The sequence below is a fragment of the Gallinula chloropus genome (assembly GCF_964237585.1).
Source record: "Gallinula chloropus genome assembly, chromosome: Z".
Lineage (NCBI taxonomy): Eukaryota > Metazoa > Chordata > Aves > Gruiformes > Rallidae > Gallinula > Gallinula chloropus.
In genome coordinates this window covers 46,585,183-46,612,259 of record NC_140089.1, presented here as the reverse complement: position 1 = coordinate 46,612,259, position 27,077 = coordinate 46,585,183, and positions in this window count along the sequence as shown.

The window sequence follows — 27,077 nt, the reverse complement described above, 5'->3', positions numbered from 1 at the left end:
TCTCAGTTTCTAAAGTGAAGAAATCACTAACTCCATTTCCTTCCCCTTTTAAGATCCATGTATGGTCCTTGCAGTTGAGAAATTAGAAATTATCTTTACTCCTAACAACCACAGATGACACGTTTAGACTCTCAGGTTGTCTGCACAAATGGTTTCATGTTTTGTAAGCATAACTTGTGTTAATTTATAGCCATATTCCCAGCGTCTGAAGCACATAGTCAAATGCATATTTATGATGCAAGAGTTCATCTTCAATTCCATAGCCTACAATGTCAATGAGACTGTCCAAATTAATCATTTCTATGTTAAAAAAATGGACTCTATAGACCGTAGGTTTGGGGGTTTTTGAGTACAAAATCACTGAAAATTTTATCAGAGAATAACTAAAATTTAACAATCAGAATGCCTAGAGCCTGCCTAAATGTTGGATAGCATGTTCATGCAAACAAGTGGAATAGCAAGTTCCATCTCTTTCAAAACAAGTGCACCCTTCTTCACATGTTCAGTTTGTTAGAATTTTTTTTTATAAAGAGTAGTCAATGTGAGTTATAATTACCAATGCCAATGCAATTGTGCTTTGCTGCTTTTGAACGTCTCACCTCAAGTGATAATGTTAGCTCCTATAGCCTATCCCAGTTAACTCTGAAAAATGAGTGTTTTATAAAGTCACATTATTGATACAGTTTTTGTTCATAGACAATAACTGTATCAACAATAGCCTACAGTCTATAGCCTACAGTCTATAGCCTACAGTTACAGCCTACAATCTTTGTGGAGTCAAGAGGATTATTAAAATCACTGTAAGACAAATGTTCAATGAACTTCAGATATATAGAAGAGCATTCCTTAACTCTAATGAAATCAGTGTACCTTTCCTCAGGACACAGTCTTGAGTTACATGTGATAAAGACTTCATTTCATTGTAGCATCACATGATCTGATTTAGCCAAGTTTGTCTCCAGGTCTGTTCAGCTAAATGGAAACTATTAGAAAGAGCAAATAAGATAAATCCTAACACAAGCTTTGTCCTCTCTTCTACTTATTTTCTGTTATCTTGTCTGTACTAAAACATGGGCTAAGAAGCAATAAGAGTTGTGTATGCATTTCTATCAAGCCATGGGCTACATATCATTTCATTCTGGCTCGAACAGGTTATCATGCTACAGTTTATGTATAATTTAATTTTGTCTTGAACACTTTTGTTGGATGTAAAATTTCATTTAATATCTATGCCAAAATTGTGTAATCATCAGATGGGTTCATTTCAGAATCAAGTTGCTTTACACTACCAATTTATCGCACACCCTACTTTTACTACCAGGGTATATGTTTTTCTTCATCCATCTTACAAGGTATGATTGTTGTTGGTACTTACAAGTTTTTGCTAGTTAGGCTATATTCTCCGAGCTGTGCATTATTTATAAAAGATTGTGCTTTTTGCTTTACATTGTTATTTGCATGTTCTAAAACTCCTTTATAGGAATCTCAGGCACTGATCTGCCTTCCTCTTCCCTGTCCCGTATTGCATGCCCATAACTCTGAAGAGTCTGGCCGTGATTTAAACTGAATTTTATGGTGTCACAAGGTATTTATAAGAGGTTAGAGTCCACTTATGCATTTCTACCCACACGCTCTGTGTTGAAGGACATTAAATGCTGTCTAATTCACAGAATCACAGAATGGTAGGAGTTGGAAAGGACCTCTGGACATCATCTAATCGAACAGCCCTGCTAGAGCAGGACCACCTAAAGTCCAGAATTCTTTACTCTGTACTATGTATTCACATAATCTTCTATCAAAGATGATTGATAATTAGGAAAGAGCTGCTTCCCATTGCCCCAGCAATGTGCATTATGTGATGTCATAGACAGTTTCATCAGATTTATGCAGGCATGCTCATGTTCTGATAACTGGATGTGTAAGTGAAGACTGTAAAGAAAGCTACCACAGCTTTGTTCTACTAAGGTAGGAATTATCTGAGTTTGTATTTTATACCTATCAAGTACAGATGTAGTTTCAGAAGAGACTTACTAGACCTGAATACTTTAGGTACAAATTTTGACCTTAAAGTGTAACTGCCTGTCCTGGTTCTGGCCAGGACAGAGTTAACGTCCCCAGGCAGCCAGCTGAATTAGCCTGGGCTGTTTCCACACCACCTGACATGACTCTCCAATAAAAGGTCTGGTTGAGGAAGGGTGCTCCTGGGTGCCTCCAAAGCAGTCTGAGTGTGACTGGGGCATCAGGTTGGTCCTTGCATTGTGCAGCACTCTGTAGTTGTGAGGTTGGTAAGGTGCTCTGTGTTATCACTATGTGTGAGTGAAATTGGCTGTTATTGTTGTGCTTTCACTGTGCTTTCCTCAGTAAACTGTCCTTATCCCAACCCACAGAGGCACTGTCTGTTTCTCCTCAGGGAGTGAGGGAGTGGCATGTGTTTCTCAGCCGCTGTTTGGAGTTCAACCACCACACCACTTTTGTTATATTCTATTAGTTTAGTTTGTATCATACATACTTTTGACGATGTATGTAATACATGAATGCCAAAGTTCAAAAACTGCACTTGTAAATAAAGATATGCTTTTGGGGAGAATGGCACCAAACAAGTTCCATAAAGTAAATGCTGAAAACAGTGATATAAATTAACTATTGGTTCACCAAAAGACTTGATGTGCTAAGATGTTCCATAACAGCTTAAAAAAAATTAGATGAGTTGTATTGCTGCAAAATAACATGGTCTCTTAAATGTTATCTCTGGGTAGTATTTTTTTTCTCCACAGAATTAATTCTCCAGATACATATTCTTAATGAAGGCTTTAGTTCACTGAAACACAAATATTATCTCTCTTTTCTTCAAGATATCAATATTCAAAAGTTATTCTTTTTAATAGGAAATACAAATTCCAAGGCTCCTTCTGATAAATTGAACAACATATCCCACGAAGCTGTTTTCTAAGGAGGATAAAATATATTTTCAATAATGAACAATTTTCTTTTTACTACCAGCATCATAGAATCATAGAATGGCATGGGTTGGAAGGGACCCCAAGAATCGTAGAGCTCCAACCCCCCCTGCCACTGGCAGGGACACCAATCTCCAGGCCTGGATCTACACAATGTTGCCCAGGGCCCCATCCAACCTGGCCTTGAACACTTCCAGGGACTGGGCATCCACCACTTCTTTGAGCAGCCTGTTCCAGCACCTCACCACTCTCTCTGCAAAAAACTTCCCCTTTGTTGCAGTTTTGTGAGGCTGTGCTGCTGAGACAGGTTTTTAAGCAGCAGTTAGAGTTTTCTGCCAGCCTAAACTATAAACAATGAGCAATTCAAGGCCAAAGTTGAGGCCCCAGAGATAGTGAGTGCCTCTGAGAATCACATGTAGGAGAAAACAGCCCGGAAGCAGCTGCATTTTGCCACCGGAGCAGGGAGCAAGAAGATGTAACGAGCTGTGCAGACACCGAGGCCAGAGAAGGCCAGGGGAGGAGGCAGGCCAGGTGCTGGAGAGAAAGATGCCCCTGCAGCACGTGGAGAAACCCATGGAAAAGGCCAAGACCCCACCTACAGCCCGTGGAGGGGCTCCACGCTGGATGGAGCAGGTGGAGACATAGACAAGATGCTGTGACCCTACACTGGGATAAGCCCCTGGCAGCACTTGCAGCCATGAGGAGAATCAGAGACACAGAGCGAGAGTTTTGCATCAGAACAGGCTTGCTGGGGGAGGTTTATAACCCTGTGGAGGACTGGGACTTAGAGACACTGTGTTTTATGACTGCCTGCCATAGCAGTGACTCACGCCAGGGCAGCTGATGAATAGATAAATCCCTCAGGAAAGGATTCATGTTGGAGAAGTTCATGGAGGACTGTCTCCTGTGGGAGAGACCCCACAGTGCAGCAGGGGGAGGGTGTGGAATGAATGTGTCCCATCCCGTCCCCCCTGCCACCCTGGCCAAGAAGGAAACCAACTTGCAAGGGACTGACTGAAGCCCCTATCTCCCAGTCCCTGCCCTCCTGTACTGCAAGCAGGGGGAAGAAGGGAGTGAAATCATGACTACAGTGAAGTCTGCTAAGAAGGGAGTGGGGAGGGAGGTTAGAGGTGTCTTAAGATCTGGAAAAGGAAAACAGCTCATGAAGAAGTAACCGAGAACCCCATTTTTTCCCAGTCCCTGCCCCCCTGTACTGCGAGCAGGGGGAAGAAGGGAGCAAGATCATGGCGAAAGGTAAGTCTGCTTAGAATGGAGGGGTGGGGGGAAGGTGCTATTGAGAACCCCATCTGCCCCAGTCCCTGCCCCCGCTGTACTGAGAAGGGGGGGGAAGAAGGGAGCAAAATCCTGACTAAAGCCTGCTAAGAAGGGAATGATGGGGCGAAAGTGTTTTAAGATCTGGTTATGTTTGTTTTAAGATATGGTCATGCTCTCAACTCCAGTTTCCTTACTTTTCTTTGTAGTTGTAGTGTGGTGTAATAGAGTAGTTTTTCTCTTCAGTTTGTGTTGAGTCTGTTTTGCACCTGTTGATAACAGAGTGATCTCTCCCTGTCCTTATTTTGACTCCTGAGCCTCTTAATATATATATTTTCTCCTCTGTCCATCTAAGAAGGGGAATAATAGACTGATTTTGGTGCACGTCTGACCGACAGCCAGGGCAAAAACACGACACCCTTAATATCTGATTTAAACCTTCCTCCCTTTAGTTTTCAACCATTTCCCCTTGTCCTGCCATTGTCTATCCTTTTAAAAAGTTGAATTCCCTCCTGCTTATAAGCTCCCTTCAGGTACTGGAAGGCTGCAATGAGATCCCACCACAGCCTTCTCTTCTCCAGGCTGAACAAGCCCAGCTCCCTCAGCCTCTTTTCATAAGGGAGGTGCTCCAGCCCTCTAATCATCTTTGTGGCCCTCCTCTGAACCCTCTCCAACAGTTCCACATCTTTGTTCTATTGCGGACACCAGATCTGGACACAGGACTCCAGATGAGGCCTCATGAGGGCAGAGTAGAGAGGGACAGTCATCCCCCATGTCCCTGCTGGCCACCCCTTCTCTGATGCAGCCCAGAATACCATTGGCCTTGCAAGCTGCAAGAGCACACTGCTGGCTCAGGTTAAGTTTCTCATCCACCAAAATCCCTAAGTCCTTCTCGGCAAGGCTACTCTCAAGAAGCTCTTCTCCCAGTCTGTATCTATGTCTGGGATTCTTCCAACCCAAGTGCAACACCTGACTCTTGGCAGTGTTGAACCTCATTAGGTTCACCCGGGCCCACCTTTCCAGCCTGTCAAGATCCCTTTGGATGGCTTCCTTTCCTTCTGTGGTGTCGACCACACCACTCAGCTTGGTGTCATCTGCAAACCTGCTGAGGGTGTACTCAATTCCATCATTGATGTCACTGATAAAGATGTTAAAGAGCACCGGTCCCAAGACAGACCCCTGGGGGACACCGCCTGTCACTTGCCTCCACCTGGACATAGATCCATTGACCACCACCCTTTGTCTATGTTGTGTCAATCATTTTCTTATCCACTGGATGGTCCACCCATCAAATCCACATCTCTCCAATTTGGAGATAAGGATGTGGTGGGGGACTGTGTCAAAGGTCCTGCACAAGTCCAGGTAGATGACATCAGTTACCTTCCCTTTATCTACCGATGTTGTCACTCCATCATAGAAGGTCACCAGATTGGTGAAGCACGACCTTCCCTTGGTGAAGCCGTGCTGGCTGTCCTGGATCACATGCTCATCCCTCATGTGCTCCAACATGTCATCCAGGAGGATCTGTTCCATGATCTTCCCAGGCACAGAGGTGAGGCTCAGCAGCCTGTAGTTCCCTGGGTCTTCCTTGCTCCCTTTCTTTTAAAAGGGAGTGATGTGACCTTTTTTCCAGTCCCCAGGGACCTCACCCAACAGACACAACTTTTCAGATATGATGGAGAGCAGCACGGCTGCCACATCAGTCAGCTCCTTCAGGACCCTTGGATGCATGTCATCCAGCCCCATAGACTTGTAGACATTCAGTCTCATGAGGCAATCTCAGACTTTCAAGGAAATGTATTTGTAAGTGTTCCCAAGTGAGAAGACTAGGCTACTTAACTTCTTTTTAAAGAAAGGCAAAACATAACAAAGAGTCCACAAAGACCAACTAACTAACTGTCATTTGATTATCTCCACAAACAATTTCAAAAACATTGCCTGTCCATTATGTGAGAATTTACGAAAGCCATACAAGGCACCTGCATGTTGTGTATTGTACATGCATGAGCAGACATTTAGCTGAGGCAAGAAACAATGTCCCTCAGCAGGTTTCCATGCTTCAGTTTGGGTGTCAGAGGAAGAGTCTGAAAACTACTTCTACTCTCTGTCCCAAACAGAATCCAGAGATTCAATCAGTCAAGATTTGTACTTGAACCAACTATAGCAGTTATGCTTTCCTTCACCTCCTTCCAGAACATGTCCCTCATGACTAGGAGGGCAAGGAGGATGGGAAGGTATTTCAGAGGTTAGGTAAACAGTCAGGTAATGTTTTGGTTTTTCATTTTAATTTCACTTTCAGCAGTTGTATTCATGTCTGTTATTATGATAGTTGATAACTAGGCACATATGGGAAGCCTTCTAAAAGAGTTGTGGTTAGCTCAAATTAAAAATGAAGCGCAAGCTGCTGTGGCCAGACAGGTTGGACATCTGTGCACAAAACACAATAAGCAGTTAAGACATGATTCTTCCACTCTTCCTCAGCCCCTTGCAGCAGAAGTGGTAAGATAGTCACCTTAATGCAGTTTGTGGCGTTTTTCCCACAGTTCCCTCAGTTTGAGGAATCTTATTCCCTATTTATTCCTCACCGTAATCTGTTTGTCTTTCCACTACACTGCTTTTGTTATGTAACAGCAGAGTTTTCCCTCTCTCTACCATTTTTAACTAGCCTTGAAACTCTGGAGCTGAACATAAGGCAGGATGCTGCAGACGTACAATGCTAATCTTAAAACGAATTTACTATTCTTCCTAGAATTGAAACTCGAACTGTCACCCCCAGCAAAAAAAATCTCCCACAGTCTGAAATTTTAGTAAAGTCTTTCCTCTTCCCTTATAAGCAGCAAGAATTTAAAGGAAAAAAAATCCTAAATTCCTAACTTCACATTGAAGTTATGCCTCACCAATGTGTAATGAGGTGCCCCACAACACTACACATGCACTACAATTTAAGAGTGGCAGTACTGTAGTGAAAGAGTGTTACTGTATAATGTGTGACATCTGGCTTCTAGATCATCCTCATATCAGTTAATGTACAAATGCACATAATACACAAACCTTCTATGCATCATTTTAGACTGTAGAATTTAGAGCAAATTGTCAAAATCAGTTTTTGAGGTACAATTCAGATCTCTTCTCAAACCACCAGATGTCTTCCATGACATGCAACACAGATCTTGAGCTTGACTACTTAATTGTAATGAACTATTTATAACTTAGGATGTGTTCCCATATATATGTGTTCCCTGGGATGCATCAGGAAGAGTGTGGCCAGCAGGTCGAAGGAAGTGATCCTCCCCCTCTACTCTGCCCTGGTCAGGCCCCACCTGGAGTACTGTGTCCAGTTCTGGGCTCCCTGCTATAAAAAAGACAGGGACCTTCTGGAGAGAGTCCAGAGAAGGGCAACAAAGATGATTAGGGGCCTGGAACATCTCCCCTATGAGGAAAGGCTGAGTGAGCTGGGTCTGTTCAGCCTGGAGAAAAGAAGGCTTAGGGGGGACCTAACTAGTGTTTATAAATATCTTAGACTTGGGATGCAGGGGGAATTGGCCAGCCCGTTTTCAGTGGTCTGTGGGGACAGGACTAGGGGCAATGGCTGTAAGCTGGAGCATAGGAAGTTCCGCACCAACATGCGGAAGAACTTTATCACAGTAAGGGTGACAGAGCCCTGGGACAGGCTGCCCAGGGAGGTGGTTGAGTCTCCTTCTCTGGAGATATTCAAGTCTCATCTGGATACCTATCTATGTAATGTGAGATAGGGAGCCTGCTTTGGCAGGGGGGTTGGACCCGATGATCTCTTGAGGTCCCTTCCAACCCCTAAGATTCTGTGATTCTGTGATTCTGTGATAAACAGTGCAAATCCAGTCACTTGCATAGCTTTGCTCCAAGGACAAATAATGAGCTCTCTGGCACGTACTGTCAACAACAGCACCTCAAAACAGTTGGATAAAATGAGAAGAAAAGTGTATTCACCATGGATGGAACTGAGGAGAATGAGGCAACGGAACCAGTTGCCCAGAGAAGCTGTGAATGCCCCATCCATAGAAGTGCTCAAGGCCAGGTTGCATGGGGCTTTGGAGAACCTGGTCTAGTGGAAGGTGTCGCTGCCCATGGCAGGGAGTTTGGACTAGTTGATCTTTAAGGCCCTTTCTAACCTTGGCCATTCTATGATTCTATAAATCTAGGAAATGCAGCAAGTAAGCATAAACAATGCTTACAAATAACACTAGCCAGTGCAATAGTTCACTGACCATATAATTTATTCCTGAAAAACTCCTTCTTCCTTTCTAATGGAAAAAGAAAAATAATTCCAATTCCTTTTTTTTTTTAAACTTAATCATAATAGCAGTCTCTTCAACTCAGTGGAAAAAGCAATGTTGTTTCCTTTGCTAGATTACAGAGTAATATATTTTTTGATACTCATTAGATTTTTTTCTTATGACTCGGATATTTAATCTGTTCATGCATATTTATCCATTTTTAAAGATCATCTAATGAAAATTGCCTCTCACCTTGATTAAAAAGACCTTTTAGTATCTAAACTTATACTAATAAATATTAATCTGCATACCAACAGGAAATCAAAACTGTCTCCTAATGTTTAATATGGGTTCCCCCTTCTTTCTCTAATTGTTATTTTGCAGACATTCTATCATTTATCTAATTTTATTAGCAGATTGATAGCATAGCCTTCAAGCAGATGACTAGACTTCTCTCTGGCACCTCACAGCCCCTTAGTTTTGTAAACAACTCAAGTCTCACTCGTAACTTCTTAATTGATTTCATTTGTAGACTGTAAATGTTGTTTGCATGTTACTTCAAAAGGAAGAAGAGTTTAAATGAAGTGACAGAAATAGGTTCAGTACTCTGCAAACTGACATCCTTTCTGCTTCCTAGCTAGCATTTGCTTAAAATCCAATTCTGTCCTGTGTTCTTCTTGTGAAGTATATATTGAGTTCAGGGGAAATTATACACTTTTGTGTGGGCTTAGAGGAATGATTCAGCATTACACAAGGCATCCCATGGAAATACTGCCACTGGCAAAGTCTTGAAGGAGGAGCTGCCCACTCAGGTAGTAACTATATCATTTGGTAGAACTTGTTGAAAACCAGCAAGAATACAATAAAATAGGCTTTTTTCCACATTTGCTGTCTCCTTCCACTTCTCTTAGAGTATAATTTAAAATATCAAGAATTCTAGAATACAGTTTTAAATGCTTAAATATGTTTAAAATGTTAATGATCACATAGAGAAAAACAAAATTCTTCCTTGTTAACAGATACACAAGAACAAAAAAGTAACAGGAACAAAAACCACAGAAATCATACAATAAGACAAACAACTGGAGAATTAAAGAGGACTCAGAAAGAATAGACCTCAATTGTTCTGAGCCTCTGCAGACCTTTCCAAGGGCAATATTTAATTAAAATAACCTTTTGTCTATGCCAAAATAACTCCTCCAGAAGCAGCAGAACATCACATTAACAACACTGAGACCACTCTTTGACATCACCTGAAATGAGGTATACCTCATCTGAATTCTAGACACCAACATCTGTGCTAACTTGCTTGCCTCCATTTCTAGTCAATAGAGAGAAAGAGGTACTTCTAAATCACAGAATTCATCCAACCTATTTTAGTTATCACCCTTAAAATGAGATTAATTACACCCTGAAAGAGCCTGTTTTTCTCCATTGTTTACAAAGAGATTTTAGAAAACAAACTAGTTATTGACTTAATTGTTGTAGATGCCTGAAGTTAGAGGAAATGCATCCATTCCTACTACAGTTACCAAGAAACCTAACCAGAACCTCTTCTTTTTGTTTGTTTGGTTTTTTTCTCATTATTCCTATTTTTGCAGTATAAAACACTGTTTTGTTCATCATACCTGCACCAACAATAAAAACCCCTTCTTATAAATTATGTTATATAAATTTCTTCTTAGTTAGTTAAAAATATATTCCAGAAAGAGCATATAAACAGTGAATTACCTTGTCTTTCTTACTCCTCGACAATGAAAGCAACAGCAAAATGAGACAACTGATTTTAAACTTCTATCAATGCTTAGTCATTTATTTCTCAGACTATGCAGACGGTTTTTAAAAAGGCCAGATGGAGAGAGAAAGAGATGAAATCTGAATCATAGTTGTTCCAAAATGAAAGGTCAGAATACTTGAAATGAGTAAAGAATGAAGAATGAAAAGGATGGAAATTCATTAATTCTGTGCTACAGACTGTAATTTTCTTTCATTTTACCTTATCCAATCATCTGTTTTCTTTACAATGGGGGGTGAGGATTTTTGAAGTATGCCCATACATTTTCAGAATGTTCAACATTTGGATATTTTAACACTGTAAATGTTACTTACCATTTTAAGGTGGTCTGTACACCAGAAGAGAAAGATAGAAAGGAGATCAGAATATGAGTCTTGCGTGGATTCATATACAAACCTTAGAAACAAGTCACTTTCCTAAATATCCTTAGCACTGTGTCATCTTTGACATATAAAAAAACCACTTTGTGTTTCCATCCATTCTTTACACTGTTGAAATGATTTTTACCCCACTTAAGGACAGCGACTTCTAAGTAACTGTTGTGTACATCACTAGTACACTGTTTGCACTAACACAGTAAATGTTCAAAATAAAGCTATCTGTTAGATATGGCTCTGATACTCATCAGACTCTTCTGTACCTATGTAGAGAAACAAAAAAAAAATCTAACTGACATTCTAGTCAATTGCAACAGTAATTACATTTATTTAAAAAAAAAAAACACTAAGCCCCACCCTTTTTAGTGGTTATCATGTAAATAGCACCAAATAAACTGCTTCTTTAAATTAAGCTTTTAATGAATGAAAGAGTTAGCAAGTACATATGTCATTCTAAATATGAGCAACATATGCACACTTCTTAACAAATCTATTCTTACTAGCATCCAACAGTATTCAACATATTTTACTTATTTAGAAATGTGGACTGGGTTAAAAGTGCTTTGAAAGATGAATGAATGAATGAATGAATGAATGAATGAATGAATGAATGAAAGACAGGTAACAAATACACTACAGCATGAGCCCTCAGTTTCATTCGATCAGATTAGCTTTGGTGGTTTGCTGGGGTTTTTTCCATGACTGTTCCTTGGTAAATGTTGGTGAGGAGAGTGGGAAAGAAGGCAATGGTGATAGAAATGGAAGTGATCTTAAAGTGGTCCCTCCTTTCTTTTCATAAATTTTGGGGTCTGTAGCCAAAAAGTTGTATTTCTTTGAGTAGGATCATGTTTTATTCTGCAGAATCACCTGTCAAAGTTGTTGTATTTGTTGACTTCAATAGTGTGGTTGCTTTGACATGTATGTTCTGACTGCACTGTCTGCAGATTGCATATTCATGGTGACCTTTCTCTCCCAAGCATTAAAACAAATGAGATAATCTCTGTTACCAGCACAACTTCACAACCAACAGTTTCTCCAACAGCCAGTTTACATAAACATTTAAGAAAAAAATATATAACTAATCATTTGACATTCTTATCTAACCTTATAGTTTTTGTCATCTTAAGTACATGAAAATGCATAAAATTTAGCATTTATATATGCACCTAGAGAAAGAAGCCTACCTCTAAACTATATAGAATGAAGGTCTTGTGTACTTCAGCTGGACTTGAGCCCAGATTGTTGCTCATCCCAGAAAATTGTACATCATCCTGTTTTAAAAGTACATGCCTCACTTAACAAGTCTGCAACTTAATGTAGACAGCAAAGCCATAGAAGGAAATGGTTTATGGCTGAAGAAAAAAAGAATTAGAAAAGCTGGTATTTGATAATGATATCTTCCCTTGGGAAAAGTTCAGTGGTGTTTCCTGTGGTAGTTACTCCTAGGCTCCACAGGGAGCCCAAGGATGATAAGCAAGCTGACAGTAAAATAAGGGACTTCTCTAGCTGCTGGTCACTTCAGCTACTCCCAACCTACATGCTGTTCCCACAGTGCTTTATAGCAGTAGCTGACAACAAAAGATATCTGTTTTTGATGAGTTCAGAATGAATAATTCAGCTGTCAACAACTGCTATTTAGATAAAGTACACAAATAACACAATTATTGTAAAAGTACATGAACAATTATGGCACATGAACAATTACTACTGTGTGTGCATAGGCAATCATCTGTGCAAATAATAAAGAGTACTTCATCTCATAATAACAGTTTTATTGATAAAAATTAGTCTATGAGAGGCCCTGACAAAGAAAAAATATTACGTGAGGCAGCTTTAATCCATTTGTAATGATAGAACTTGCAATTATAGGAGAGCATGCTAGTATGGCCTGTCATTAACAATTCAAAGTACCTCCCATCAACAGACCTATTTTCAATATCTTTTAAGCATGTCAAACTATTCATAACACCTTTTATATCCCATCTCAATCAGGGGCTGGATTGTGAAGAATACTAACTAAAACATCTTGGCCATATTTTAGAAAAAGACTTTGGCTTTCACTGAAAACAGCCTTTTCATGCTAGAGTGAGGCATACTGACTCTCAGATAGTCTTTTGTATTAGAAAGGTCTATATCCCATTTTCCCTGAAAATTTATTAGCAAAATTTATTACCATCAATCTAGAAGTAAATTCCCCAGATGTTTAACAGAGAAACAGTAAATTAGATTCTATTGGCAACAAGCATCATCCAGACTCTGAAAATGCATGACTTACTGTCCAACCACAAGTATTGGGCTCTTCAGTGGTTTCATCTAAAGTTCAAATCCTACAGAAAGGTTTGATGGTTTGAATGTGGTAGGTACAGAGGCTGGTTAATCAAGACTTAGAATAGCAATAATCTAGAACTGTAGTCTGGGAAACAAGAAATAGGAAAATAAGCTAAGTTTGGTGTACATATGCTGAGTCTATGACTGCTGAAAGAAATTAGATCTGATATACTACAAGTAGCATAAGGGAGAAAGAAGTAGGAATTGAATTGCCAAGAGGATGCAGGGGAGCATTTGGAATTGTGGGACCCTGTGTATGAGAACTACTGTGACAGCAGATAAGAAACTGAAGAGACAAGGATCAGAAAGACAGAACAGTTAGCCAGGAGTACCAAGAGATATGTATCTACCAGTGAGAGAAGACCAAAGTGAAAATATGCAAGTAAGATACATTTGAGTAAGAAAAATCAAAAAGAAATTTAGAATAGTATCTGGGGAAGAAATGAAGATGATAAGCAACAGTGAAGTGAGCATGTCTCTGTTTTCTTTACAGCCTCCGTTCCAGTATTTATATACACTGACAAATACCCCCTGAGCCCTCTCTTTAGACTGAACTGTTCCAGCTCTCTCAGCCTTCCCTCCTGCATGAGATGCTCCAGTCCCTTAGATGTCTCAGAGACCTTTCACTGTACTGTCTCCAGTATGTCCAGGTTTCTTTTGCACTGAGGAGCCCAGAACTGAACACAGCACTCCAGATGTGGCCTCACTACCACCAAAGTAGAGGAGAAATTATCACCTGCTTGCAAAACTCGTTATAGAGTCCAGGATACCATTAACCTTCTTTACCACAAAGGCACATCACTGGCTCACATTCAACTTGAGGTCCACCATGAACCCCCAGGGCCTTTTCTGCCACATTGCTTTTCACCTGGATGGCCACTGCATGGAGGGTGCCTGGGCCTGTTCCTCTTCAGGTTCATGACTTTGCACTTTCCTTGTTAAACTTCATGGGGTTCCTGTTAGACCATTTTTCCAGCCTGTGAAGGTCCCCCATGAGGGCAGAAACCCTCTGGTGTATCAGCTACTGGTGTATCAAACACTATATTAGGCGCTTTGTTTGGTGCCATCTGCAGACTTTCCAAGGATACACTCTGCTCCATCATCTGGATCACTAATGGAAATATTAAACATCTTCATACACCTACACTACACTCCTAGATACTGGCCTCTGACTGGAACGTGACACTGATCACTACCATCTATGTCTGTTCATTTAGCCAGGTTTCAGTCCACTTGACTTCCTTTTGTTGAACATTCTGTCTTCTGATGATTTTCCTGTCATTTATGCGTCTAGAAATGGTTTCCAGAATTAGTTGCTCCATTACCATCTTGGGAATCAAGGTGAGGCTGACCACTTTGACTTCCATTCTTCCTTTCTTGAAGATGGGGAGAGACAGACAAACTATTTTTTCCTTCAGGAATTTTTCCCAGTCATCATAATAGATCAAATGTTACCAGGAATGAATTTGCAATGGCACCAGTCAGTCCCTCAGCATTCTTAGGCTCATCCTACCAGGGACCATGGATTTGCAGAAGTATTCCTTGATCGTATCCTCTTCCATCAAGGGTGCATTGTTGATTTTTTGAGCTCTTCCTGTCCTGTCACCCGGGCCCTTTACTTATCAAGAATGTCTATCACTCCTTCACAGTGCTGCTTTCTCCCCCACCATCTCATGTCATTCCTAGTTTAAAGCTCTTCTTATCAGGTTTACCATCCTACTGGCAAAAACAACTTTGCATCCCTTCAATGAGCTGGATCCCATCACTCCCTAGCAGAGATTAGGCAACAAGGTGGTCGAAAAAGTAGTGGCTGCTCAGCCAAGAGCAACAGAATACAAAGCTGAAGGACTACAGGAATAGCAGAAGTACTTACAAGGCAAAAAAGACTTGGACAATATTCCAGAGTTCAGAAAAGGAAACAGTTAACATCAGAACTATTTATGAGAGGTTGTTCGTCAAAGTCTACTTCTGCCAGCATATAGACAGAAAACTGAAATTCTTAAGCTCTGCCATCCATTTGTCATCAGTAAGTTTATTCACAGCTTCCTGAAAACTGTGCTTTTCCAGAATTGATCCAATAGGTTACAGTGGGGGATAAAAAGACTGTATGCATTATAACTTGATATGTTGGCTGTTTACATTCTTTCTACCAATACCAAATGAAGAATTAGTTGGAAAACTTCAAGTTACTGACTTGTCCTCTCATATTTTTGTGATAATCCAATCTTATTTGCATATGGTTCATAATTCTGTGCTTGTATTCACTTCAGCTAGTGAATCATGTTGTAAGTGTCTGTGCACTGAACATATTGAAATAATGTCAAACACTTCAGCAAAGAACTATAAGACATAAGTACTAAGTAACAAGCCCTTCAGGAAGGTGCAATATAAGCACACCATCTTGTCCATATCTCTTAAAGGATGGTCTTGTAGATAGTATTTGGAAGAAATGCCGTAATTCTGGCTTGCAAGGGGAACCTGTAACACTTTGCAAAAATAAAATCATCACAAATGAAATAGCTGTCCATATCATTTCCTTGCCAATTTCATCATGACTAAGTATATTGCTTCTTAATATTGCAACACTTATCAAAAATATGTAGTGGTTTGGCCCTGGTTGGAGGGGTCCAGACACTCTATCACGCCCCTTTTCAGCTGGACAGGGGAGAAAATATATATTGAGAGGTTTAGGAGTCAAGATAAGGACAGGGAGAGATCATTCCACAATTAGTATCATTGTCAAAACAGACTAAAGGAAAGAAAACTAATTTATTACACTACACTGCACACAGAGTGACACCAGAGTCAGATACTAAGAACTGCAACCAGATCTTAAAGCACCTCCCCTCATCCCTCCCTTCTTAGCAGACTTCACTCTAGTCATGATTTCGCTCCCTTCTTCCCCCTCATTGTGGCATGAGGCCGGGTAGGGAATGGGGGAATGGGGGTTTCAGTCAGTTCCTCACAAGTTGTTTTCCTTCTTAGATGGGAGGAGGAGCATTCCTCACACCCTTCCTCTGCTGCACCATGGGGTCCCATCCACAGGAGACAGTCCTCCACAAGCTTCCCCAGTGTGAGTCCTTTCCCACGTAGCTTCAGCTCTTCACCAGCTGCCCCAGTGTGGGGTGCAGTCATAAATCATAGAATGTCTCTCAGTCTCTCAGGCCAAGACTGCTCCAGCCTGGTCCTCCACAGGATCACAAGCCTCACCACCTCCCCACCCCCGCCAGCAGCAAACCTGCTTCAGTGTGGGTCTCTCTTACTCACTCGTCTCTGTGTCTCTCTCTCCACAGGCTGCAAGTGCTGGGAGACATTTGCTCCAATGTAGGTCACAGCATCTTCCATATGTGTCCACCTGACCTAGCAGGGGGCCTCTCCATGGACTGCAGGTGGGCTCTCCTGCTCCCCATTCTCCTCCTCTTTTTCTTCACTGCCCTTGGTGTCTGCAGAGTTTCTTACATCTTCTCACTCCCTACTCTGGTGGTAAAGTGGCTGCTTGTGTTTTTTTCCCTCTTATATGTGATTTGCAGAGGCACTATGGCCATCAGTGGTGGGCTTGGCCTTGGTCAGCAATGACTCTGGCCTTAGGCTGGCTGGTGTTTGCTCTGTCAGGCTTGCAGAGGTGGTTTCTAGCTGCTTCTTGCAGAAACCACCTCTGCAGCTCCCTTCACCCACCCAGCACCCTGCCACACAAAACTAGACATATTTATATTTTAGTACAATATATTATTGAATTCCATTTTTATCAAAATATATTTGTTTCCATTAAACTATGCTTATATTTATATAAAATAATTATTTCAATGTGAGAACAGTGCCTAAGATAGACATTTAATCCACAAATCACTGGGTCTTCTAGACAAACCTCTTTCCCAACATTCTAAACTGCAGAAATCTTAAGTTGCATATCAAGAGTTAGGAAGATGAACACAGCCTCTGTCTCAATGCATCAGGACCCACTGAAGCATATTTGAGATTTGGTCGTGTCATAAAAAGTCATAATCACACCATCCACTGTCAAAGTTAAAGGAAATTTTTATGAGACTGATATAATAGAAAATTATTTATTTTAATTGTGAATATATTTGGAGCCACTCACTCTAAAAATTGTTTCAAGAATGATATGGATTAGAGGTCTACAAGGACCTTAATTTTGTTTTTCAATGTATCAGTGTTTCAGGGAATATAATACTAAGCCTCCTGCAAAGACGTATGAGATATAAAATTCATTGAGCACCTAGGCTATAGTAACTACATAGTCTATACCAGGCTGTACTAAAAGGCTGTGCTTTTCTGGTCACATTAACACATAATTAAAAGGTCACAGATTAAGACATTTCGCACTGAAGGAGAAATCAGCCTGTACCTAACATACCCAAGACAGCCGGGTGCTGACAGATTCATTAGAGCATCTTTCCTCAAAAACAGTCTTAAAGATCAGGAGAACATTGTCTTTTTTAAGGCAGAGGCACCTCTCTCCATGTCCTGAAGAAGAGAGCAGATGATAATTGATGTGTACTAGAGAGCAAGATGTGCAAGAAGAGTGATTTATTAGCAATTAAAACTAAGGCAGGAAAGCATCAATGTGATTGTTTTCCTACAGAGTTAGAGAGAAAAAACACATAAAACATCAGAAACTGTTATTAATGGTCTCTACTGGACTGCAAGAACAAATTGTCATTTGATATTTTGTAAACAGCATTCCAAATTACATCTCACAAATCCAGAAAACAGCAGTTATATAACTGATCAAATGCTGATCATTTGAAGACTTTATTTCATTGCTGAATAGAACAGCTCTGTCTCTCTCAGAAAGGGTGCAAAAGAAGTAACAGGCTTATAGTAAAAACAATTGAGATCCAAACGTCAGAGAAAAGGCTGACTCAATAGTCTTTGCAAAGGAAAAATAAAAGTATACCTTTTTTTGAAAGCAACCAAATCTTTATTTTTTTTTTCTTTTTAGGAATGACATCTTTCAGGTGTAGAATGTGAATGCATAAATAGATAGTGTCACATGAAGCTTCCAGGAGCTCTAAAAACCTCATTTTTATCAGAAATAGTCACTCTTTCTCCCATATCACCTTTTCCTTCCACTTTTGTACAGCACCCTTCAAAACACATTTAACACCACAAAAACTACACAAGCCCTGTATCTCCTGAACTTCTGTTGAAACTCTTTTTTTCCCAGTAGGCCCAAATGCAGATGCAGCAAATGCTGACAGATAACACTCTTCTACTAGAACAGTTTCACACATACCCCAGTAACATATATTTAGAAATCATAGCTCTCTTCTAGTAGGGCACAGTTGAACAGAATTGTGTTGGCAAAGAAATTGAAGAAAAAGGTAGACATTTTGCTTCCCTCCAGCAAAAAAAAAAAAAAAAATTCCACAAAAACTTCATGGTATATAAGCCGAGGAGCCACGTGGATTACTTCATCCGTCCCACTAAAGATAACACAATATTGTATATCTTTCTAGACTTCACCATCACAATTGCACTTAATTTCTGGCCTAATGTCCACAGACTTCCATCTCCTGTGTCAGCCATCCCAGTTCCACTCCAGGTCCACTGTAACACCAAAAGGCGTTCATTTCCTCACCTCTGTCCCCGGAAAGGTAATGGAACAGCTTGTTCTGGATGCCATCTCCAAGCAATTGGAAGAGAAGAAGGTCATGAGGAGTAGTCAGCATGGATTCACCAAGGAGAAATCGTGCTCGGCCAATCTCATAGCCTTCTACGATCTCATGACAGGCTGAGTAGATGGAGGGAGAGCAGTGGATGTCATCTACCTTGACTTCAGCAAGGCCTTTGATACTGTCTCCCATGACATCCTGATAGCAAAGCTGAGAGAGCATGGGATAGATGAGTGGACAGTGAGGTGGGTTGAGAATTGGCTGTCGGACCGAGCCCAGAGGGTTGTGATTCGTGGAGCAGAATCTGAGTGGAGGCCTGTGAATATCAGTGTTCCCCAGGGCTCAGTGTTGGGTCCAGTCCTGTTTAATATCTTCACTGACGACCTTGATGAGGAAATAGCATCCACCCTCAGCAAGTACCCAATGATACAAAGCTGGGAGGAGTGTCTGACACGCAGGAACACTGCGCTGCCATCCAGCGAGACCTGGACAGGCTGGAGAGCTGGGCAGGGAGAAACCAGATGAGATTCAACAAAAGCAAATGTAGAGTCTTGCACCTGGGAAGGAATAACCGCTTTTATCAGTACAGGGTGGGGGATGACCTGCTGGGGAAGAGCTCTGTGGAGAAGGACCTGGGGGTCCTGGTGGATGACAGGTTGGCCGTGAGCCAGCAGTGTGCCTTGGTGGCCAAGAGAGCCAATGGGATCCTGGGGTGCATCCGGAGGAGTGTGGCCAGCAGGTCAAAGGAGGTGATCCTCCCCCTCTACTCTGCCTTGGTCAGGCCCCACCTGGAGTGTTGTGTCCAGTTCTGGGCTCCCTGGTGTAAAAAGGAGAGTCCAAAGAAAGGCTACGCAGATGATTATGGGCCTGGAGCATCTTCCCTATGAGGAAAAGTTGAGTAAATTGGGACTGTTCAGCCTTGAGAAGAGAAGACTAAGGGGGGATCTAATTAAAGTCTATAATTATCTTATGCAGAGGAAGCAGGGGGAATCAGCCAGCCCCTTTTCAGTGGTCTGTGGAGACAGGACAAGGGGCAATGGCTGCAAGTTGGAGCACAGGAAGTTCCGCACCTACATGCGGAAGAACTTTTTTACAGTGCAGGTGACAGAGCCCTGGGACAGGCTGCCCAGGGAGGTGGTGGAGTCTCCTTCTCTGGAGATATTCAAGACCCGTCTGGACGCCTATCTGAGTAATATGTCCTAGGGAGCTGCTTTGGCAGGGGGGTTGGACCCGATGACCTCTTCAGGTCACTTTCAACCCCTACAATTCTACAATTCTGTGATTCTTTGATTACAATTTTGGCCACACACCATAAAGTAACAGAAATTAACAACATACATTTATGCCACTTAAAGTTCCCATAAAGCATGATACTCTGTGTACAAATGTGATATAGAGCATAGCAAATGTGCAAAGAGGCACTGTTCACCATAACACAGTGTCAATACACAACGCAGCTAAATTGCTGCCCTAAAGGACAATCCTGCTTCCAGTGCCTCATCACCTGCTGCAGGATATCCTCTCTCTGTGGCTGTTAGCTGCTTGATTAACCCAGCACTAATGTGAAACTTTAGCCTAAAGGTGCAGTGCACAAGCAGCTGAGCTTATCCAACAGCACACTGCTGCTAGGAAAGAGCTGTTATTACTCCCTTTGTGCCTTTCCTCCTCCTTTCCTCCAGTTATACTGTGAGCTGTCCACATCTTGCAGCAGCCCTGGTGTGTACTGATTCCTTCACTGGGATTACTAAATTCACCAACCCAACAGTAAAAGAGCCCCAGAATCACTTGAAAAGCATGGTAAGAAATGGGGAAAATCGGTGTTTCTTTTTTAACAACAATGAACTCTTTTACTTATTTTAAATCTATTTTATGATGATTTTAACTATACGTTCCTTACAAGCCAGAGATGTTTCCTGGAATTGTTGCTGTTGGCCCTTGGGTCTTCTACTTTCTACCTTACTGTTTACTGTTTGAATATTTTCTTGAGCATTTAATCTGAGTCTGAAGTTTGCTGCATGCATGACAGTCGTGTCTCTTTTTCCCTGGTTTAGTACATCGATGTTTCAGGTATGGTCTCTGCATGAGGGTCTTCTGACTGACCTGTTACGTCTAGTAGCGAACCCATTACTCTGAATGTTCATTTGCACTTTTGATTACCTACACCTTAATTTTCATTAAATACAAACAGCATTCAACATTTTTTTTCCTATTTTAGAAATAAAAATTCAGGCTTTTGTCAGTTCAGAAAGGATTTTTTCCCCATTGTTCCCAGAATTGCATCTCTGATCAACAGACTTTCAACTGTCTTGCACCACATACTCATGTATGCAACCACAGCACACTACCTTCAAGTAGCCGCTCCTTCTTATTTTCTCTAATACTTGGCAGAAATACCCCCAAATGCAAAAACCTCACATTATTACACAGTGCTGAATTTTAGAGCTTCTGTACTCACTCTGACTTGTTAACTATTGATTGTTATTCCTCTACTTACTGCTGCACCAGTGACTCTTCAACCACGTGTTAAAAAAAAACATATAGAAGCCACAACCAGGAAGCAGTAAACTGCCAGCCGGTTATATATTCATACCCTGTACCACCTATTCATAGACCTTTCATGTATACCTACTTTCTTGCACTACATAGCACTTTGAGCATCACCCATTAATGCAACTTCTGCCCTTTGTGAAGTCTGGATATGAACCATACACTTCATGCAATTACACTTCGCTGTATTGAACAGTCCCTGAAAGGAAGCACAGGAGGTCACTGACGACAGAATTTCTCAGTCCTGGCTCATTGTAAATCATCACTTTGAGACATTTCTTGTTGTATATATTGACACTAGAAAAGGCCAAATGCAGCTAAGGTCTGAAGATGATTTGGATTCACAGTAAGAGAGAAAAGAAACTTTTAGGATAATTGCATTAAATACTATTGCTCCTAGGCAGCTAAATGATTATTTTCTTTTTAGATCTGTGGGATTTGTATAAATCAAAATGAAATGCAACAGCCTCAGAAATCAGTTTTCAAGTAAAATAGTACAACCACTCCATATTTTACTTCCTTGTGGCTTTTTACAACTTTTCCTTACTGTAATGAGAGTCATACACTTTATTCAGCATAATCAATACCAAATTGATTTCTTGAACTGTAATAAAATTTTGTGGCTGTTGCAGTTACTATATTTGATAGAAAGTGGAAAAACTAGCATCACTAGGAGACTGTGGGGGGGTGGGGCGAGCAAATCTCTTTTGTCTTCATAGTAGTTACATAGATGATAAAGCCCTAAGTCAAACATTTACTATGCATGATCATTTATCAGCTTTGCATATCTTGAAGGCACAGGTGTCTGATTTTGAGTGCTAACAGCTCTTACTGAAGACACATGGTTCAGCTAAGAATAAGCTTCATAAAGAAAAAGACAATTTCAACCAGTGGTACCAATGGTCCTTCACCAGGTTTAAGGGTGTATTATAGAAGTCTCAATTTTTCTTATGTATTTGACCCACATACTCAATTTAAAGTGTCCAATAACTTTAGGAAAAAGAAACAATGAATGATGTAGGAGTCATTATCCACCTCTACAGCTGAAGCTTTTAGATTCGGTTCCGAGGTGTCACGAGTCTCCTGTGCTTTAAAGAAATCACTTAGTCCATGTCTGCACTGTTCCGCTATTTAGATTATGTGCCTGTCAATCCACTAGTTGACTAATTTTGTGGGATGATGATCTTTGTTATGCCATCTAAATACAAACCGTAAATATTTCTATACATATAATAAACAAAAATATTTTAAAGTTTAATAGCCTCTACTGATCTGTAAGTAGCAGATGGCAACAAATAGTCAACATAAATCCAGAGTTTTGGCAGATTTAGAAGAACTTATACTAAGATGTAAAGTATAAGATGTTGGAGTTGAAATTGTATGTTTAATGTAAACCTAATTCCCATTTAATAATGAGTACAAGACTGACTGTCTCAGAAGGGTGTCCAAGGTTCTCCAGCAATTATTTCTCAAATGCAGATCAATTTTGTCTCAACTCAAACAAGGAAGCATTACATTATATATGGACACATCTCTCCATTTTTTTAAAATTCTTTCCTCTTGCTGAGGTATCAAGACTTCTTTGCCTTGTAAGGGATGACAGACTTAATTTATACAAAAATTTTTGGTGGTACCACATACTGAAGCAAAAAACCCCAATACATAACTATGTACTTTTTCCCCTCACTTAGGAAGGGAAAATAAGGTTAAGAAAGCTCAATTAAAATGCATACAATATACTTATGTTAATAATAAATCTTCCCTTTGAGAAGCAATTTTCACCTAAATATTGTGCAAATAAGGATTTATAATTTCACTTTTTATTAAATATTCCTGAACCATACAGCTGCAGTTTTCTCTGTTGCAGCAAGGTATATGACATCTGCTGATGGACAGATTCAAACCAGTCACAGAAAATTGGATATTGATGTCCTGATTACCCACTTCACCAGCCTAATTTTTCCAGTTTAATTTCTGACACAAAAGCAATTTTTAAAAACTAGTTCTCCATTCCCCTTTATCTATGAACTTCTTAATTTTATGTATTTTATGTATTTTTATGTTAAAGGTTTCCTGCAAACAAAATACCTGATTTACAGCTACATGTTTTCCATTAAATTAATGGATAAAAATGATTTATCTTTGAGATCTTAAATGACTCAATAAATGCAACCTGAAGTTAAATAGATTATATCAAAGACAATACTGAGATTATTCATAATCATAATTATAAGAAAACATATAAGGTTCTCATGAGATTGTTGGTGATTACATGAAATCCGAAGCTATTATCCATTGCTACATAACACAGTAATGTATACTCCTGCTAAAGTAAGTGTTTCACACCACAAAAGAATACAATATATCACTATAAACATGACTCAATTATTCTGTAAAGGCCTATTGAATTTTTCTTATTTTAAAAGTATATCTAATGGGGTATGGTTTATAGACTCTTCTTAAAGTAAAAGCAGATTAAACTAAAATCACTTAAAATTACCCTTGAAGAACAGATGGCTTCGATGCAAATGTGAAGTATCTTCTAATTTTCTGTACTATAAATTGAAAATTGATTTTAAGACATCCCTGTGTGTTTAGGTTTACAATTTAAAATGAAGAGGAAAAATACTAACCATCAGTATTGTCACAGAAGGATTTCAGATTGTGAAGTAGCTGTTTATATTTGTTTCCTTCTTTAATATTGTTTTGGCTTTGTGTGGCTGGATTTATGTAGCTGGTGGAGTTGCAGGGGTAGCTTCTAAAAGAAGCTGCTAGAAGCTTCCCTTAGGTCTGACAGAGCCAATGCCATATAGTCTCAAGACAGCCCAACTGCTGGCAAAGTCTGAGCCCATCAGAGATGGTGGTAGCACCTCTGAGATAACATATTTATGAATGTGGAAAAAAGGAATGTCCTGGTTTCGGTCAGGATGGAGTTAACTTCATTTGTAGCAGCGGATGGAATTCTGTGTTTGAGAGTTAAAATGAAACCAGTGCTGATAACACCCTGATGTTTTTAGTTGTGTCAAGCAGTCAAGGACTTTTTCAGTTCTTCATATTTCTCTATTAATGAGAAAGGAGGGGCTAAGCCAGGGCAGGTGACCCAAACTGGCCAAAGAGAGTATTCCATGCCAATTACATCATGCTCACTGTAAAGGGGGGCTGATGGGAGGACGAGGGGGCGGCTCCAGGACGTGTGGTTTTTGGGGGATGGTTGGGTTCCCGATGGCTCTGGGTGGCACAGGCTGAGTTGTGGGTTTGGCGAGAAACTGCATTGTGTATCAACAGTTTCATATATTTTTTTCTCTAAAGTCCTGTTAGCATTCATATAATTTATCTTTCTGCTGTTCTGGTAAACTATACTTATCCCAACCCACGGGCTTTTTGTTTTTTTGGTTTGAGGTTGTTATTTGCCCCTTCCTTTTCCCTTCCCTTGCCTCACACCCCCCTCCTTCTCCCCCTCCTGTTTTCCTTTAAAGAGCAGGCAGCTGTGTGGATCTTGGCTCTCAGCTGGGGTGAAACCACAACAAGAAAAAATAAGAAACAACAATAACAAAAAAAAATACAAAACAAGAAAAGAACAAGAACTCCTCAAAGAAAGAAGTGAAAAGATGTGGGAAACTTTGCACCAAGGTCAGTGAAGAAGGAGGCTGGGGAGGAAGTACTCCATGTGCCGGAGCAGAGATTTCCCTGCAGCCCATGGTGAAGACCATGCTGAAGAAGTCTGTCCCCCTGCAGCCCATGGAGGATGATGTGGAGGATCCCACAGTGGAGCAGGTGTAGACACCCAAAGAAGCCTGTGACCCCATGGGAGTGCTCTGACCTCTCCATCCAGGGTCAACCCATCATAAACACCAAACAATATTCATCCTGTTTTGGTGCACATAGCAAACTCTAGTCCCATCTGCCTGCATCTCCATATGTACAGATGAAATATATACTATTGGTACTCAGAAACATCTATAGGGCTGTAATCATAAAAAAGACTAACAATCAGTCCGCATCTGACATTAGAGGGTACCAAATGTCTATGAAGATAGAACTGATAGTCATTGAATCAAATTTAGGAACAGACTGGGATTATATATGACAGATGAGTAAGAGTTTGAACTAAATTTGAAGGGGAAATGTGTGGTTTAAGTCTGGTAATGAAGCGGTTATGTTTATAAATGGGGGTCTCACATAAAGCTTCAGCTGAGGTTGGAACTGGCAAGTACCTGAGCACCTGAGGGAAAAACAAGCAGGGATTTGGAGTCAATCTAGAGGGGACCATTGGTTGAAGGTTGCTGGTTCTAAAACTCTCATCAAGATGGTCCCCGGGGTATGCCCATATGGAGGTTCTGGGAATCTCCAGGGAAAAAATCATGAATCTGCAGGCATGAAGTTTAAGAGCTCACTGGGATCACCAAGTGAGGTTTTGGTTAACCATGAAGAGGTATCAAATTTGCTGAAGTTGAGTATGAGAGATTACAGGAGCCACCAGGCTGCATAAACTACCTTCACTCCAGAGACCAGATTTTCTCAACTAAGCTATGGTTAGAGTTTACAGTGGCACTGACAGGGAGGTGGGATAGGGCAGGTACATTTAAATAGTGGCCTTAGTTCAGGCCTGATATGTACATTTGTATTGGTTGATCAAACTTGATTTGCTGCTGTATTGCAGACAATAGTAAATTTAGAAGGGACAAGAGCTGATGTTCTAGGAATAGAGCCTAGGAATCATACCAAAATACTAACCTGGGTATTTCCACCACTGAGGATATAGGGGGTTAGACCCGGACAGAGGGAGATTAATAAAATCAGTGTGTGTCTAGGCCTGACAGGCTATGTTGCAAGCAAGCCACCTCAGTGATCATCTGAGCATTAACCTGTTCTTTGATCAGACCTGTATCTAAGATTAGGATTAAGTACTAAGCAAAGCAGAAATAACAGTTTAATTTCTCATACAGTGCTTTAGTGCTCCCAGATAGAAGAGCTACACATCAGAGTATAAAAGTCTGTACCTACCCCATTTGGAGCAGCTCAGCATGTTTAGACACTACTGTCTCATTCTTTGCAATCTACACTTCTTATGTAAATATTTTTTAAAGGTGTTGCAAAATTTTATCTGAAAATAACAGACTTCCAGTTGCAAATCACTGATTCAGCTTCATATGATTCTGCCCCAGTATAATTACAGACAAGAGCTTCAAGTGCTTCCTTCAAGGCTGCCTTGACAATATCAGCTCAAATGTCAAACACAATGATGAACAAAATAATCAGGAATAGCTAAAGAGTTTATCTTCTAAAGATGCTAGTTCTCCTGTAGCAGCTGCTCAGCTTTCTCCAGAATATCACTGGATATGTCATTCTCTAACCACCCACTGTTTCCTCTGTAATGACTTGTAGGAAGCAAAATACTTGCAAATTTCTACTAGCACCTTGATATCAATGTACTGACACTTGCCATGAAATAAGTCTATAAAACTAAGGTTTCATAGATACGTGCATGTGTTGTGGCTTTGATTGTCTCATTTGCATTTGCATTCTCCTTCTAAGCACTTCTTAACAACTCTTATCCAATATTTGGAAGCAAGAGAACATTTGCATCATATCACATTTATAATTACTGACACCAACATAACCCCACTGACATGACATACAAATTATTCCTCTGCAGGACTATAAAACCCTTTATTCTTCATACCTTAATAGTGGATAAATGTATGAAGGTGCTAAGTATTAATGGTGGAAAGTTATTAACAACATTCTTAATTGTTTAAAGGTACGCCATCAAATCGCACCATATTCTTCTCCACCTTACTTGTTGCCAGGCTGAGTATCATCCCCAATGATATTTTGTACAGATAGGAAGAAAGTAGAAATCTCTTTTTTGTGTCTAGTCAACAGCTGGTAAGCCTTGGAAAAGAATTTTT